This window comes from Misgurnus anguillicaudatus, chromosome 14 (genome assembly GCF_027580225.2).
Source record: "Misgurnus anguillicaudatus chromosome 14, ASM2758022v2, whole genome shotgun sequence".
Classification (NCBI taxonomy): domain Eukaryota; kingdom Metazoa; phylum Chordata; class Actinopteri; order Cypriniformes; family Cobitidae; genus Misgurnus; species Misgurnus anguillicaudatus.
In genome coordinates this window covers 1,827,271-1,845,924 of record NC_073350.2, presented here as the reverse complement: position 1 = coordinate 1,845,924, position 18,654 = coordinate 1,827,271, and positions in this window count along the sequence as shown.

Here is an 18,654-nt window from a genome sequence, read left to right as displayed (position 1 = left end):
GGGGAGGCAGCCTTTTTGGGCTTAACTTCTATACGTTACATTAGTAATACGTTTGCTTATAATGTTGATTTATAGCCGTAGCAAATTTAACTGCTTGTGCTATCGTTTATTATGTTGTGCTATCAGTCGATTTTCTGTGCTTTTCACTGCATCTATTATGTAAAGCTGCTTTGATACAATTACCAAATTGTGAAAAGCGCTATATAAATAAAATTGAATTGAAATTGAATTGAATGTTTTTCTTTTATTGTTTAATTTTGACATTGAGACAGACCACTTTAAGACTGTAGGATAATGCAAGGGTTTAATATAATGACACAACAGATACTTTTTCCTTAACAGTTAACCAAACAATCACTTCAGATATAACAGATTATAGGTCATACCTGCGTGAATTCTTGTCAAAACAGATATTTTTAAACCTGTAATTTTGTGTTAGATGTCTATATATATCGAGCCCAGTCTCCTGAAGATGCGTATAAATAGCACGAAGTCTCACGCACTCGCGCATTTGTGTGCATGCGCTTCAGACGTCTGCGTCAGACATCGCTTTTGAGCCTTGTCACTCTTAATAACTTTTTTTAACATCAATCAGATCCCGAACTTTATCTCTCTTAATAATTATTTTAACATCAAGAAAGTCCTGCGGTCTATTTTCTATCATTTCTGAATGCTTTTTAAAACGAAACTAAAAAGTGAAAGAAGACGCATCTTCGCTTTATATGGATTTGGGACAGTACACCTCACAGAAAACGTGCAGATAAAGATCATTTTAGATGTTTAATGGCCCTTTAGAGCATTGGATTCGCTAGACGAGAGCTTAATGTTCTTATTTTTATGAAAAGCTCCGACTCATCTAGACAGCGGCAGTCACTTGCTGCGTCTCAATTCATCCAGCTGTGGGTCAAACAGAAATTACGTGTTGCGTTAATCGTGCGTTAATAAAATTAGTGCCGTTAAAATTAATTTGCGTTAACGCGTTATTAACGCGTTTATTTTGACAGCCCTAGTTATTACCTTAACTAAGAATTGTTGATACATCCCTCTATCATCTGTGTGCGTCCACGTAAGCGCTGGAGCGCGCTGCGACGCTTCGATAGCATGTAGCTTAGCCCCATTCATTCAATGGTACCATTTAGAGATAAAGTTAGAAGTGACCAAACACATCAACGTTTTTCCTATTTAAGACGAGTAGTTATACGAGCAAGTTTGGTGGTACAAAATACAACGTAGCGCCCTTCTAACCGGATTTAAAAGTGGAGTCGCGCGTTTCCTAAAGCATGCAAATACAAAATTATCTCGAAATACCACAGTCTTGGCACCTATTCTCATAAAAACATTCAATTATGTTTAAATTGAGTGCAAACAGAAATCAGATGTTTGTGTTGGTCTGAAAGTAGCAGTTCTTATCTGCTTGTGTTTCTGTCATTTATATTAATTAAACAACAGAAAACAAAGGAAAATCATTTATGTATCTAAAAAAGATGAATTATATTTCATTTATACGATGAAGAAGACAGTGTTATTATTCATTTGATTCTATTTATGTACCTAAATATATCTTACTTTATTTGTAACTTTGTTCTTTTCTATTTTTTATGCTCATAATTTCTTAATTTGTTCTTATGTTATTTTCCCACCCCCAGTTTTGCTGATCTGAAAAGTATTCGATCTATGACAAAAAAAATGCAATGTAATCCATTTAACCACTACTATATAGTAAAATTATGTAATTTAAGAATGAGGTCCACCCTATTTCACCCCTATTCTGTGTAAAATTTCTGGCCTTGCAGTTTTTCATACTAACTAATTTGAGGGGTAAAAATGTTTAGAGTTTGAGTTAAGGGTAATTTGGGGTTTCTTTGATTAAAACCAGGATCAGATGATTGTTGATCAAGGACGATCACATATTTGTCAAATCACAGCGACCCTATGATGAGGGGGTGGGGCTTAGCTAGGGGACCCTCCATAAGCTTTAACATAATTCGAACACTGACTTACATCATACAGTACAGTATACAGTAGGGATGCCACAATTCTCAATACATTATTGAACCGTTGGGTTCGACCCCCACGGTGCAATACGCGCATGTGAATTGCGGTTTTTCGGTTTGTCCATCCAAATCTGTCAGTTTTATATTCCCTGCACTTTTGTTAATGTGCGCGTCCGCATGATCTGCACGCTTATAAATGCCACCGCGAGTTGATATCCAGTCACTGTGCGTTACCTGCGTTAACTCTGCTTGCAATGCTGGTGTTAGATTTCATTCGCGTGCGCACACACCCAACAGAAATATGACAACAAAAAGCAGCAGAACGACTGTCTTTTAAATCTGAGGTGTGGATTACTTACTTGCGCTTGTAGGTTACATACAACATCAATGTAAAGATGCAAATTCGCGTTGGGCAATGCAAATGACGCAAATTGGGCTTGTTATTGATGCAAACACGCGTTATTTGCCTCAAACACTTCTTCCTTCCTCAAAAAGTTCAACTCAAGAAGAGAATGCGCCTAATGCTAAAATAAATCCCACCAGTAATCTTGATTGATAAACGCATTTTTGGTTTCTACAGACAGCATGATGTTGGATTTAACAGTAGTGCAGTATGGTATAGCCTTCGTTTACAATGTAAAGTTTAATTTACTAAGTACAGGTATATAAAATTTATGTAATGTAATGAATTAACATGTTCCCCAGTTTGAATAGGATATCATTTTTATGTATCTTTATTTAATTATATCTTATATTATTGTATCAATACACTAGAAATGTGTAAGATGATTTTGCATTTACATAAAATAAAGAGAACTGCAATTAAAACCAGTATTTTTGCTTCTTAACATCTCACTGTTCCTGTTACCTAAGCATAGAATAATTAAAAAAAACTTTAATAGGCCAAGGCATCACAACCGAAACCGAACCGAAAACCGTGGACAAGAACCGAAAATTGTATAGAACCGTGAACTAAGTGTATTGTTGCATCACTAGTATACAGCGAATCAGACATCAATCATCGATGGATTTTCTTCATTCTGTGTTTCAGTCACGTGTATACAATATTTCTGGAGGTTGTGCGAGTTTAACTGTGTAAGACGACGAATAGTTCATGTGTATATGACGATTCAGTTTTGGCAGTGATCTAACTGCGGTAAAGTTGGTTTGATATTCAGACATTCAGACTTTTAGGTTCATTTTTGTTGATTTTTGTTCATCTTTGTTGATATGCATTTAATAGTGATAATTTCATCAGATTACACTTACCAATCGAAATGTGCATATGTTACAAGCCGTATTTTAGTAAAAGTCGCGGTTTTTAAGAGTGTTTTAAACACGTTAATCTCTATGGAATGGTGTGACGTCATCAGTCTCTGAGGGACCGTCTACAAATTACATGATACTTTTACAACAACCTGCTAAAATTATTGTGAACTGAAAATTTCTGCTTGTATTGATTAAAAACGTTTCAGATGATGTCCTGTGAAGTTTTCATTGTATAACTATTTGCCTTAGATGAAGATTTTTTTTCTGCCACTGTGTTGTGTTGATTTATTAATGTCATAAAGAAGTTCAATAGGTTTGGAAAAGATGGACTGAGTGCTCCAATGAAATCCTATTTTGGACCATACAGAACAAGTTATACCCCAGTTTTTCGAGTTCTTATCTGTTTTTGTTAAGTGTAATAAAGAGTTGAGATCATTATAATAAAACGTATCAGTGTTCTTCATGTTTTAAATGTTGAATGACAGGGTATACCATCTTTTATATTTTCCTGTTGTATGAGATTTTCTTTAATTTATTTATTACATTAAACTCTCACAGTATTAACTGTTGTGTTGTGCATTACTTTATGATTTGATTATTTGATATTTACAGTGTTTCTGTCACGGTTAATCCGTGCCATGTCTTGTTTCTGTTCCGATTGTTATCACCTGGACATTAATTGATTAATTACCTGCCTCATCACACCTGTTTGTCATTTAGTCTGTGTGTATATATACCTCTGTCTTCTGTTTGCTCACTGCTGTATCATTGTCATTACTACCCTGTCTGTTCCCCGTGTCACATTTTGGATGTTCCTGTGTTTGCTACCTGTTCGTCATTTTACTCCTCGTGTTTTTGGTTTCCTATTTTATCATTAAATGTTATTTATTTTTGAACTTTGCGTTTGCGTCCTGTCTCTCCTTCCGTGTCGTGACAGAATGATCCAGCCAAACTGGACGCAACAGGTTCACGGAGGGCGGCTCCCCCAGGAGTTTCGTCGAGGGGGAGTAGTGACATCGGGGTTCATTCCCCATCAGCCCCGATGTCTCTTGGGGACCACCGTGAGCGATCGCTCGCTCCTGCGGGAGGAGGATCGGCCCAGGCGGTCCCCCAGCGGTTGAGTCGTCGTCGATGGTCCCTCGGAGGACCACCATCCTGCTCGCAGGGGGATCCGGAACGGACCACGCCCGATCATTTCCCCGGGGTGGCTACCGAGGGTCTCCGTTTCCGTGAGGGGATGGGAGATGATTTCCGGGGGCATCTGATTGTCAACGATTCCCAGGAGGGGGGTAATTCGTCTGCCTCGGTTCTCGGAGCGATCGCTCCGGTTCTCTTGGCGCAGTCCGGCCAACCGTCCTGTTGGTCTCATCCCGGCGGCTGCCGGCTTCGCCAGGGTCCCCAAGCCCTCCACCCCTCCCTTAGACTCTCGCTACCAGACTTTGTTTTTGTTGTGTTTTATGTGAGTGTCTGGTAGCCACTCGTAGAGGGGAGGGTAATGTCACGGTTAATCCGTGTCATGTCTTGTTTCTGTTCCGATTGTTATCACCTGGACATTCTTGATTAATTACCTGCCTCATCACACCTGTTTGTCATTTAGTCTGTGTGTATATATACCTCTGTCTTCTGTTTGCTCACTGCTGGATCATTGTCATTACTACCCTGTCTGTTCCCCGTGTCACATTTTGGATGTTCCTGTGTTTGCTACCTGTTCGTCATTTTACTCCTCGTGTTTTTGGTTTCCTATTTTATCATTAAATGTTATTTATTTTTGAACTTTGCGTTTGCGTCCTGTCTCTCCTTCCGTGTCGTGACAGTTTCACTGTCCATGGTACTGAACTCATCATGTTATTGACTACACGGAAAGCATGTCATCAAACAGAATGTTTATTTAATTATCATTCAATTCGAAATAATTAAAAATAAAATGTTGAAATGTTTTGTAAACAATTTATGTCTCAGATCATTTGGTCTTCGAGCACTGTGTTCTATTCACTTCAGTGAGATATGATCAATGGCTTTTGGAAGGAGGCACCTACTCCTCCAAAGCAAGTTGGAAAATGTGTATAATTATTTGCTTCAGGGCCGGCCCTGGGCATAGGCGGAATAGGCAAATGCTAAGGGCGCCGCCGACCCCTTGGAGCGTCCGTGCGCCCAAATTATTATTTTTTTAATATATGTATATAAACATTTAACTATAAATATTTATATATTTTATAATATAAATATTTTGCACAAGAAAACAGCAGTTATTAATGAATTATTACTAGCATAGTATCTCGGAAGATCGGGCTTGTTAAATAGCTCTGTGGCTATACTGCACTGAGCGGCAGTTTAAAATATAAACCCAGAATTCACAGACGTCAAGAACAAGAAAACGGAAACAACAATCAGACAGAGACGCGGAATTTACATAATGTTACACAGACCATGTTTAAATTCCAATGTTTCTGCACAGAAATACCAACTTGTTCACTTTGTTTGGTATTAATAAGCTGCACATTGGAGTGCTGGCAGCGGTGCTGAAGACGCGCTCGGACGGAGTACTGGTGGCAGCACAGATATTTATGTGCAGCCTATTGGAAACTATTATTCGTTATTATATAATTATTATTCGTTATTTTACTTTATTACTTCCACTTAAGAAGAGTTCTGCACTTTTTATTTCAATATTTCTCTTTATATAAATACTATTTTGTACTTAAATCTATAATTTCATTACTTTACTAACCCAACTAACTCATCTGCGCTTTCCGATAGGTTGCACGTAAGGGGAAAAGTATAGCTTTCTTCCCCTTGAGAAGAGTTCTGCACTTTTAAACTTTAAAAAAAATATCTCTTTACAAAATTTTTTTTTTCTTCTATTTAAAAGCTGTAATTTCGTTATTTTACTAACCCAAAGAATGACTCCTCCGCTTTCCAATATATTGCACGTAGATATCTGTGTTTATGTGCCATCACGCGTTTTCAGCACCGCGGGGAGCAGCCAGCACTCCAATGCGCAGCTTATTAATACCAGACAAAGTTGGTATTTCTGTCCAGAAACATTGAAATTTATACATGGTCCGTGTAACGTAATTTAAATCCCGCGTCTTGGCCTTATTGTTTTTTTTTTGTTCTTGACGTTCGCTGAATTCAGTGCAGTATAGCCACAAAGCTATTTAACAATGAGCACAATCTCCCGAGACACTACAACATGCTACTAATAATTCATTAATAAGAGCTGTTTTCTTGTACACAATTAAATATTTTAAGTTAAATGTACAGTGTTAAAACATGTAAAAAAGATCTATATAAGATTTTAACAATGTCAAGATCAAATGCCTGAGTAACAGGGTATTATGTGTATGTTTTCGTGTGCGTGTGTTTGTGGGTGTTTCCAAAATATTTTCAAAATAAAGAAAAACAAGACAAAGCTGTGCAGTTTGTTTCTGTGTAAGTTTATAAACAAAATGATTGGAACACAATTGTGATTCTGTGATTCTAAAGGGCACCAGGTGAAATCTTGCCTAGGGCAGCAAATTGGCCAGCAAATTGTGCTCATTGTTAAATAGCTTTGTGGCTATACTGCACTGATTTGCTTAATATGTCCAATTTATAATAACACAGTTTTCTGTAGGAATTCTGTATGCAACTCTATGTTTTTCTATAGCTTTAGAAACAGTATGGTCACTGCTCAAAAACATGATGGGAAATCAGCATTGTACTCCAAAGAACATATTACAACTTTTAAAAATAAAATTATTTGCTTAAATTTATTATTTATGACAGCACATTTCTTCATGGGAATTCTCTATGCAACTCTATTTTTCAATAACTTTAAAAACAATGGGTTCACTGGTCAAAAGCATGATGGGAAATCAGCATTGTACTTCAAAGAACATACAACTCTCAAATGTACAATTATTTGCTTAGAATTGATTATTTATCACAGCACATTTTATCTATGGGAATTCTCTATACAACTATTTATTAATAGCTTTGGAAACAAGGGGCTTACTGTACTCCAAAGAACACATTACAAGTTTAAAATGACCAATTATTTGCCTAATATGTCCAATTTATTTATTCTTCAATGCAAAATCATTTTGCTCGAAAGCTCTTAAGAACAAGAACCTGCTACTCTAAAACAAGATGGAAAATATGTATTGGACCCTCAAGAATATTTTAAAAGGGTTAAATATAAAGTTTTGGCCCTTATATGTCAAATTAAGAATAACCTGCTACTCTAAAACAAGATGGAAATGTGTATTGAACCCTCAAGAACATTTTACAAGGGTGAAATGCAAAGTTTTGGCTTAATATGTCCAATTTAGAATAACACAGTTCTCTGTGGGATTCTTCAATGCAAAATCCTTTTGTTCAATAGCTTTTAAGAACAAGATCCTGCTTCCCTGAAAGTTTACAAGTTTGAAATTTACAATTATTTGTTTAATATTTCCAATTTATAAAAGAATGCTTCTTTATGAGATTATTCAATGAAAAACATTTTAAATAAACAAGGTATCAAAAATATATTGTATTATAATGTCTCAGATGTTTAATTTCTAATACAAATCAAAGGACTTAAACACAGTCTTAATGCAGGCCAAGACAATGTGAAGATTTACACACCCAGAAAAAAAGGTCCCATGTACCATTTTATTAGAGATGTGTACCTTTAAGGTAGCAGTTGTGAACAAAAATATTACCCCCCTTGGTAAATATGAGCAAAGAAAGCTGTGAAAATAAACCCACAATGTTTCTCATTTTGAGTTTGAATAAATATATGATAAAAATATGATGTTAAACAATTGTGGGAAAAAGTGTGGGGGGGAATTACACTAAGATACAATTACCCCCCCCCCCCCAGAAATTTTATCAGTAAAATATTTCTGAAGTATATTCCCATTGATATAAACATTTTCTTAGCACATCAAGGTGACTAGAAACATGATGTTGCCCAACAGTCATATCTTCCAGTTACACAGGAGAATAAAATTTATGTAACAAATTCATTTATCACAATGGGTAAAACCAAAGACTGTCAGCAAAAGATTGTTGAGCTACACAAAATAGAAAGTGGCTTTAAGGAAATAGGTAAACAATAGAAACAAACAAAAAACAAAATGCATTACATCAGTCTTATTCAATAAAGTGTCATTTATAGAGTATCTACTTTATATGCTTTATTCTTCTTTTCTCATTTCATGTTTAAAGGGCCTGACATGAAAATCTGACTTTTTCCATGTTTAACCCTTTAACTGTCACCCCCCCCCCCATTGAGTGTGTGTGTGTGGGGGGGTGAAAATGTGATATGCACTTTCAAATTCCTAAAACTCTGGAATTCTTTTGTCTGGAAGCTTAATCTTGATCTTGTTTTAGTGCTATAATTGGGTTCCCAGTGCTTCTATCAACTTAGAAAATGTTAAAAAGATCAACCCAGTAACAGATTTGGTAAACCATTCTCTGCAAATACATGAAAATTTAAATAATTGAAATTTGGTTCTCCTTATGATGTCATAAGGACATCTTATTATAATAATACCGCCCCGTTAAACTGCACTATCCAACTACAGCACAGTAGTGATGGGCGATTTCGAAGCACGCTTCACGAGGCTTTGAAACATTTACGAATCTTTTGATTCGAATCATTGGTTCGGAGCTTGCTTCAAACTGGTCAGTCACGTGATTTTAGCAAACTAGGCTTCATTACGTCATAACTGTTTCGAAACGTTTTGAAAATCCGACAATTCACCACTAGGGGGAGTTGATCACTAATGAACAGTGTAGGTGAACTCGGGTCCGTTTTATTATAAAAGTTCATAAACATTCATCCTTCTGACTAATAACACTACCATTTGTCTACTTTTTGTTTATAGACAGATTTAATGACAAAAGTGTGCATAATTAAAAAGGGAGTTTGTTTTAATGGTTTGTTTGCCATAGATAAAACTAAATTCTTAAGTAAAGTCTTACGTAAATTAAATAATTTATTTTTCTTTAAGACATATTTTTAGAACAATCTTGGTATTATTTTGTAAAAAGTGTAAAATATTTGGACAGCTCTTGCTGCTTTCACACTATTTTGACCAGCAGGTGTCACCAGCATGTATGGTGTTTGGAATGCTTCGAAAAACTGAATCAATTTGCGAAGCAAAAAGAATGGTTTACAAAAACTAACTTACTGGGTTGATCTTTTTCGTATTTTCTAGATTGAGAGAAGTACTTGGATCCAAATTATAACACTTAACAGGAAAAAAAATCAGATTTTCATGCCAGATTTTCATTGAATAATGTACAAAAAAACTTTTCCTCCACCAGTTAGCAAACAGTCTTAATAATACACTGTTGCAATCACTGAAAGAGAAGAATCAGTTCAGTAAGAGTCAAGGGACAAATGCCTAACTAAAGGAAACAGTAATCGCGATAATGGTGACTTCAAATGGATCTAAAACAAACACAAACTGTTGATTTAATGTAACAAAATTGGTGGAAAAATAATATCTTTCTACTAAATAACGTGTGTGAATGCTAAAATAGTTGAGCACTTGTATCTTGTTCTCACAGCAGTTTAGAAGTTTGAAATTTATCATCCATGTTTAGAAAAATAACTTTGCAAACAAGTTGTAATTTTAGGTTTCAAACAGAGATGGCGATAGAGTGGCAAAATTAAAAGAGTGCAGCAGGGGTTATCCCAGCTAGAAATAAAAAGTTCTAAGAACTTTCCCTGAAAGTTCCCGAATGTTCCCAAAAACATTCTGCCAACATTAAAAGCGGCCAGTTTTTTTAAGTTCTAGGAACGTTTCTGTTGTCTGAACGTTAGAGTAATGTTACATTTTACCATTTTTAAACGTTATGACAATGTCATGTTTTAATGTTCACACAATGTTTAAAACAACAGCTGTTTATTATATTGACTTGTTTGATTGTTATGTAAATGATATAGAAACATTGCATTTTATTATTTTAGAAAACATTATTTCTGAATGTTCAGTAAATATATTGCTGTAGAAAACTCAATTAACTTCCTAGGTTTAGATGTTGATGTTTTGTTTCATTTTAAGTCACCCTTATTGTGATCCGTGTTTGTTTTAGTTGGTCTCTTGACACTTGACTTTTTGCCTACTAGTTTTTTCCTGGTTGTGTTAACTTTGTGGTAATGCACCACATTTAGCCAACATAACATTGTAACAGATTAAGTTAAGTAACCAATACATGGCTGAGGATTTTGCAGTGTATTATGGCTAATTGTTGTTCTGGCACCCTCTTGCAGAAGTGTAGCACCATTAGATAGGTATGTGAGTAATAAATAGCCATGTATTAGGCAATAAATTTGTTCTAGGATGTTTGTTGAACAAAAAAACAAAGAAACAAACAGTTTGAAATATAATTTTACATTTCAAATTAGTTTTGATGTGTTTGACAAACTGTAATTAGTGATGGGAGAAATAAAGCTTTGAATCAATTGAACCTAGTGATGGGATAAATGAAGCTTTTTGAAGCTTTTAATCAATTGAACCAATTGCTTCAAAATTGATTCAGTTTTTCAAAGCAGTTCGAAACACCACACACGCTGACGACCCCTGCTGGTCAAAATAGTGTAAAAGCAGATATGTCCAAACATTTTACACTTTTTTAACAAAATAATAGCAAGATTTGTATTAAAATATGTTAAAAAAATATTTAACTTAATTAAGACATAGTTAAATGTCTATTATGTGTTTTTAGTTTTATTTAGGGCAAACAAATCATTAAAACTAACTACCCTTTAAATTATGCACATTTTTGTCATTAAATCTGTCTATAAACAAAAAGCAGACAAAATGGCAGTGTTATTAGTCAGAAGGATAAATGTTTTATGAACTTTCATAATAAAACTGACCCGAGTTCACCTAAACATATTAGACACTGGTCATGTGATCAACTCCCCCTAGTGGTGAACTATCGGATTTTCGAACCGTTTCGAAACAGTTATGACGCAATGAAGCCTCGTTTGCTAAAATCACGTGACTTGGGCCAGTTTGAAACAAGCTCCGAACCACTGATTCGAAACAAAAGATTCGTAAATGTTTCGAAGCCTCATGAAGCAGTGCTTCGAAAACGACCATCAATAACTGTAATTAAAATAGGTTTATTTGATGAGTAGTTTTGAGCAGCTGCATTCTGATTGATTGATGTTATGGACTTATTAAACCCTAATGAAAGAGGATGGAGTTTATTAAATGGCTAGTAATGGGAGAAATTAAGCTTTTTGAAGCTTCAAATCAATTGAATCCATTGGTTCCCAAATTGATTCAGTTTTCCGAAGCCTTCAAAACATCATACACGCTGACGACACCTGCTGGTCAAAATATGCAAAATGTAAAAGCAGCAAGATCTGTCCAAACATTTTGCACTTTTTACAAAATAATAGCGAGATTGTTCTAAAAAAATGTTTTTAAGAAAAATAAATCATTTAATTTAATTAAAACATAATTAAAAGTGTATTCTGTGTTTTTCGTTTTATTTATGGCAAACAAATCATTAAAACGTATGAACTCCCTTTTTAATTATGCACATTTTTGTCATTAAATCTGCGTAGTTTATAAACAAAAAAGTAGACAAAATGATAGTGTTATTAGTCAGAAGGATGAATGTTTATGAACTTTTATAAAAATCTGACCCCAGTTCACCTACACTGGTCATTTGTGATCAACTCCCCGTAGTGGTGAATTGTCGGATTTTCGAAACGTTTCGAAACAGTTATGACGTAATGAAGCCTCGTTTGCTAAAATCACGTGACTTTTGCCAGTTTGAAACAAGCTCCGAAGATTTGTAAATGTTTCGAAGCCTTATGAAGCGTGCTTCGAAATCGCCCATCACTAAAAATGGCATTATTAAAAAAAATTGTGATCAATTGCATTTTTCATGTACAAATAAATACATTTTTGTTTGTTGACTCTACTAAGGTTTGTTAAGTTTACTTAAATATCTTTTGTAAAATTAACTAATTTTTTTTTTAGATTACTTAAACAAATTGCGTGGAACCTGTTGACATAATATTTTTAATTAAACCCAACATTTTATTTTTTTGAGTGAATTTTGATTTTGTTTGATGTGGGTTTCCCTGCATTAAGTACATCCATTTGCAAATCTACAAAATAGAAGCAGAATAGAAATGTGTAATGCTGCAAATTGTTTTCTTAGTGTTTAATAAGGGAAACATTACTTCTTATGTGGACTAGTGTTGGGCAGTAACAAGTTACTAGTAACGAGTTTCAGTAATAATATTATTTTTCATGGTAACCAGTATTGTAACTAATTACGGTTGGCTGCAGTAATAAGTAATCATTTTATTTTTGAAAGTAGTAACTAGTAATGGGTAAAATATTATATTTTCTGCCCAACACTGATCTGTACAAAGAATATAATTTGCTGGAAAATAATATATATAGAAAATAATTTATTTACAGGCAATACACTGTACTGCAGCTCAGGCAATTCCAATGCCAATCCCTGCTGTGTGAACTGTACTGTTGATTAACCATAATATAAAAAGTGTCCAAGTATGCATTTATGTGAATGCCTCATTTGAAAAACCAAAGGCGAATCACTTAAAAGCAAGTCAATAACCTTTAACAGCATTTTTCTTCCGCTGTTTGAAGAGATCCTGGAAAGACAGTCATACAAGCCAATGTCAAGTGAAAACAATCTGTACCTTTGTCCAGAAATTCTAAACTTACTTTTGACACCTACATTGCACCCTTTCCCTTTTGAAGTAGTATAATAAAGAAATGTAACTAAATCTGAAGAGGTATGCCTCATATTAGAGTAACAAAGATCAAGTCCGAGAAGTCATGGAAAACAAACTGCCATGGGAAAAGGTGTTTGACATTGTAAATAAATATTGCAAAATACAGTGGTGACCACCATGACAGTCAGCTAATTCCTCATGTTATCTTGGACTGCATTAAGACTGTGTTGAGGTCCTTTGATTTGTATAAGAAATGAAACAACTGAGGCAAATAATTCAATTCAATTCAATTCAATTTTATTTATATAGCGCTTTTCACAATATTTAATTGTTTCAAAGCAGCTTTACATTAATAGAAACAGTAAAAGCACAGAAAAACGACAGATAGCATAACATAATACACAATAGCATAAGCAGTCAAATTTGCTGCGGCTATGACGCGACATTATGAGCGAGCATATTACTAATGTAACGTCTAAAAGAAGAAGCTAAATTAAGCCCAAGCAGGCTACCTCCCTGGGGTAAAAAACCCCCTAGGAGAAAAAAAACAAAAACCCCGGGTTGTTTAGCCGAGGAAATAAAAATAAAAGTCCTAGGAGGGAAAAACCCTTGGGAGATACACATATAAACGGATAAAGAGCTTAAGCGGAGATTAAGCAGAGATTAAGCGGATATTAAGCGGGTCCTGCCAGTGGTCGTTGGTCAGGCATCAGCTGGGCATCACATTGAAGGACGACCAGTAGATCAGAGGTGTGCCGACTTTCACATCTACCGGAACTGGGTCTGTTTGTCCCATTGTCCTCAGGGTCAATGGGACCCAGGGACGAGACAGGGAGAGAAAAACAAAATCATATTAGCGTAGGGGCCGTTCACATGTAATGCAAGTGTCACACAGTGATGTGGTTTAATCAGCTTAGTTTCAGACAGACTAACTATTGAGGCATAATTGTTTTATCCACAGTTGAGGATTTTGCAAAGTGGGGGCCCACTGCGACGGTATATATGGTAAATAAGGGTCACCTTCCGATTTTTAAGAGAAAATGAAACCTGTCGACCCGTTTGACTAAGGCCTGTAACCCCACTGTCGTCGTTAATGCAGGTTCAGTGGCAAACGGGTCTATATTGCATACTATTTACAAGATCACGAAAAAACGCCAACATCACAACCTGACCATACGTGTCAACCCGTTTGACTAAGGCTGGAGGCCCCACTGTTGTCGTTAATGCAGGTTCAGTGGCAAACAGGTCTGTATGGCATACTTTTCGCAATAGAAAGAAAGCGCCAAAATCACAACCCAACCATACGTGCCAACCCGTTTGACTAAGGCCAAAAGCCCCACTGTCGTCGTTAATGCAGGTTCAGTGGCAAACGGGTCTGTATGGCATACTATTTGCAATACAAAGAAAGCGCCAAAATCACAACCCAACCATACGTGCCAACCCGTTTGACTAAGGCTGGAGGCCCCACTGTCGTCGTTAATGCAGGTTCAGTGGCAAACGGGTTTGTATGGCATACTATTCACAAGAACACGAAAGTTCCAAAATCGCAATCCGACTATAGGTTAAGATTAGCTTTTTATTTATTTATTTGGTTGGTCTGTGTTATGACCGCGAGTGCTTTGTTCCGTACAGATAACTATTTCGAGTTAAGTACTTTTACTAGACAAATTATGCGAATGCTTTGTTGAAGAGAAAAGTTTTAAGTCTAGATTTAAAATTATCGACTGTGTCTGATTCTCGGACATCGGTTGGTAAATCATTCCAGAGCTTAGGGGCTAAGTAGGAAAATTACCTTCCACTTTTAGACACTTTTGATAGTCTAGGGATAATCAAGAGACCAGAATTTTGCGACCGTAGTGTGCGTGATGGATTGTATTCTGATAGTAATTCTCTAAAATATGAGGGTGCTAGGCCATTTAAAGCTTTGTAGGTGATTAGTGATATTTTAAATTGTATGCGATATTTAACTGGTAGCCAGTGTAAAGATGCCAGAATTGGGCTTATGTGGTCATACTTTTTAGATCGAGTAAGTACCCTTGCGGAAGCGTTTTGAACTAGCTGAAGCTTGTTTACTTGATTTGCATGGCATCCCCCGAGTAGCGAGTTACAATAGTCTATTCTAGAGGTCATAAAAGCATGGATAAGCTTCTCTGCGTCAGATGTAGACAGTATATGGCGTATTTTCGAGATATTTCTAAGATGGAAGAATGCTGTGCGGCAGACGATGGCGATATGACTATCGAAGGATAAGTTGCTGTCGAACATCACACCTAAGTTCCTAACCGTGGAAGATGGCACCACAGTGCAGCCATCTATGTGCAACTTGTAATCTGACATATTATGTTTGTAGCGATTCGGTTCAACAATAAGTATCTCTGTCTTATTGGAGTTCAGCTTAAGAAAGTTATGTGCCATCCAGTCACTAACATCGCTAAGGCAGTCTGTTAGCTTAGAAAACGTGTGTGTTTCGCTGGGATGTGAGGAGATGTAAAGCTGGGTATCATCCGCATAGCAGTGAAAACTTATGTTATGTTTCCTGATAATGTCTCCTAGAGGTAACATGTATAACGAGAACAGGATAGGACCTAAAACCAAACCCTGCGGTACACCGTATTTAACCAGGGAGTGATATGACTCTTCCTCGTTTACATAAACAAAGTGATAGCGATTGGTTAGATACGACCTAAACCAGGCTAGCGCCTGACCACTGATACCATCATAGTTTTCTAGTCTATTGAGTAAGATTGTATGATCTATTGTGTCAAAGGCTGCACTAAGGTCTAATAATATAAGAATTGAGATTTCACCACGATCGGATGTTAATAGGAGGTCATTTGTAACTCTAAGCAACGCTGTCTCTGTGCTATGGTGGGGCCTGAATCCTGATTGGAACCTCTCATATGTACTATTATTTATCAATTGTACATTTAAAAGTTGTAATATATTCTTCAGGGTCCAAAACACATCTTGCTTTGGAAAAGCATGTTCCTGTTCTTAAGAACTAGTAAAGAAAATGATGTTGCATAGAGAAATGTGCTGTCATAAATAATGAATTCTAAGGAAATAAATGTACATTTTAAACTTGTATTATGTTCTTAAGGGTCCAATAAGCATTTTCCATCTTGTTTTAGAGTAGCAGGTTATTGTTCTTAAGAGCTATTAAGCAAAATGATTTTGCATTGAAGAATGACCTGTGTTATTATAAATTGGATATGTTAAACAAATAATTGTACATTTTAAACTTGTAATATGTTATTGATGGTCTAATCAACATTTCCCAACTAGTTTAAGAAAAGCATATTATTGTTCTTAAGAGCTATTGAGCAAAATGATTTTGCAATGAAGAATCCCATAGAGAACTGTGTTATTAAAAATTTGACATATAATTGTGCATTTTTGAGTTGTAATATTTTCTTTGGAGTACAATGATAATTTTCAGATCATGCTTCTGAACAGTAAGCCCCTTGTTTCCAAAGCTATTGGAAAAAACGAGTTGCATAGGGATTTCCCATAGAGAAATATGTTGTGATAAATATTCAATTGTGAGCAAATAAGTGAACATCTGAGAGTTGCAATATGTTCCCTGGAGCACATTGATTAATTCCCATGTTGTTTTTTAGCGGTGAACCCCTTATCTGTAAAGTTATTGAAAATAATGTATTTGCATAGGGATTTACCATAGAGAAATGTTCTGTGATGAATATTCAGTTGTGAGCAAATAAGTGAACATCTGAGAGTTGTAATATGTTCCCTGGAGTACATTGATGAATTCCCATGTTGTTTTTTAGCGATGAACCCCTTATCTGTAAAGTTATTGAAAATAATGTATTTGCATAGGGATTTCCCCTAGAGAAATGTTCTGTGATGAATATTCATTTGTGAGCAAAAACGTGAACATCTGAGAGTTGTAATATGTTCCCTGGAGCACATTGATGAATTCCCATCCTTGTATTGAGCGGTGAACTCCTTATCTGTAAAGTTATTGAAAATAATGTATTTGCATAGGGATTTCCCATAGAGAAATGTTCTGTGATGAATATTCAGTTGTGAGCAAATAAGTGAACATCTGAGAGTTGTAATATGTTCCCTGGAGTACATTGATTAATTCCCATGTTGTTTTTTAGCGGTGAACCCCTTATCTGTAAAGTTATTGAAAATAATGTATTTGCATAGGGATTTCCCATAGAGAAATGTTCTGTGATGAATATTCATTTGTGAACAAATAAGTGAACATCTGAGAGTTGTAATATGGAGTACATTGATTAATTAGGGGCCAAGCCCGCAGGGCGGCAGGCCACTATTGCGTTTGATGGTTTTCTTATTATTATTAGGGGTCAAGCACCGAAGGTGCTGAGACACCTATTGTTTTCGTTAGTATTATTATTAGGGGTCAAGCACCGAAGGTGCTGAGACACCTATTGTTTTTGTTAGTATTATTATTATTATTAGGGGTCAAGCACCGAAGGTGCTGAGACACCCATTGCAATTGTTAGTATTATTAGGGGTCAAGCACCGAAGGTGCTGAGACACCTATTGTTTCTGTTAGTATTATTAGGGGTCAAGCACCAAAGGTGCTGAGACACCTATTGGAATTGTTAGTATTATTATTATTATTTTTCCCCAATGGGAGTCTATGGCAGCCCTATGAACCGTACGTAGGAAAATGATGAAATTTGGCACAGTTGTAGAGGTGGTCATAAATAGTCATGTGACCAAAAATGGGGTCTTTAGCATTAACTCTATAGCGCCACCAGTAGTCCAAAAATTCAATGTTCAAACTGTTATAATTGGTGAATCATTTGATCTATGAAAATTCTACTTAGTACACGTGATTGCTCTCCTCATGCTTGTTGTTTTTAATACCTTACAGTAAAACTCCACCCATTACAGTAGTGGCCATTTTGAAATGTACAGTATTCCGTTTATTCCCTACTCCTCCTTCAAATTTGGTTCAATTGTTATGAAATTTGGCACAGGTGAACTTTGGAGTGAGCCGCACAGAAATGACCAAACAGAATTTTGATATTTATCTTTGTTCAAAAGTAATAAATGCGCAAACTTAACGAGGTTGACGCAAAAATGGTTCTGAAGCTGTAGCTCGGCCATTCTTTGATCAATTGAAATGAAATTTGTTACACTTCATGTGGACCATGAACTTGGGGTTCATGCCAAATTTGGTGACAGCGCCACCTATGGGTCATGAGATATGAAAATAGGCTAATTTTGCCCATAACTTCTGAACTGTTTGTCAGAAAATTATGATCTTGATGTCTATGGATTGCTTACCTCATGCCGCATCTGTCGATGTGTATTATGCCGGGTTTGAACGAACCGCCTGTCCGCCATTTTGAAATTTCAGATAATTTGTTATATTTTTTTAACTATTGGACATATCTGCGCAAAAATTAGTAAGGAGCTTCGACATGATGTCCTGAAGGTACCTGGGAACTCAGAGTACAGCGCCACCTAGGGGTTATAAACTATAACAGTTCTTATGGAACTGCTTATAACTTCTGAATACTTTGTCTGATATGAATTTCTTTGTGAAATTGTATTAACTGGTTTATGCCGATTGCAACGATACCTCGTTTGTCATTTTCCAACATTCTGTTCATGTGTTATTGTAAAGCATATGGTAGATGATTTTTTCGCTACTCTTTTTACAAATTTTGTTTATTT